Here is a 432-nt window from a genome sequence, read left to right as displayed (position 1 = left end):
AACAACAACAAAGATACAAATAAAACGAAAGACATGAGAAATGACAATAACAAAAGCTTTTGTAAAAAAACAAATATAAATGAATAGATCTCTCCTCAACTGGGTGTGTTTATGCAGCAGCTCCTTCAGCAGCACGCAGGTTGTTTGATCTCCGACATTTAGACTGCAGGGTGGTGGGCGATGGTGATGTGATCACTTTCTGCTCCTGCGTGATAAAGTTGAGGTGACTGCTTTCTTCTTATCTTTCGATATCATTTCTTCAGAATGTGAAACCACATCGGAAAAAAACCCCTAACATACCAACTGGTGAGCAATCTCTTGCTTTTTAAATACTAACAAACCCACCTTCGGCTTTGTTTTTTTTTAGCTGTTTTGTCCACAGTCTTCCCCAGTTTTTTCTACTAATGATTTAACCTGGAGAGGGTCAGTCAC

This window comes from Micropterus dolomieu, linkage group LG23, assembly GCF_021292245.1.
Source record: "Micropterus dolomieu isolate WLL.071019.BEF.003 ecotype Adirondacks linkage group LG23, ASM2129224v1, whole genome shotgun sequence".
In the NCBI taxonomy this organism is placed as follows: Eukaryota; Metazoa; Chordata; class Actinopteri; order Centrarchiformes; family Centrarchidae; genus Micropterus; species Micropterus dolomieu.
Note: the sequence above shows the minus strand (reverse complement) of the source record.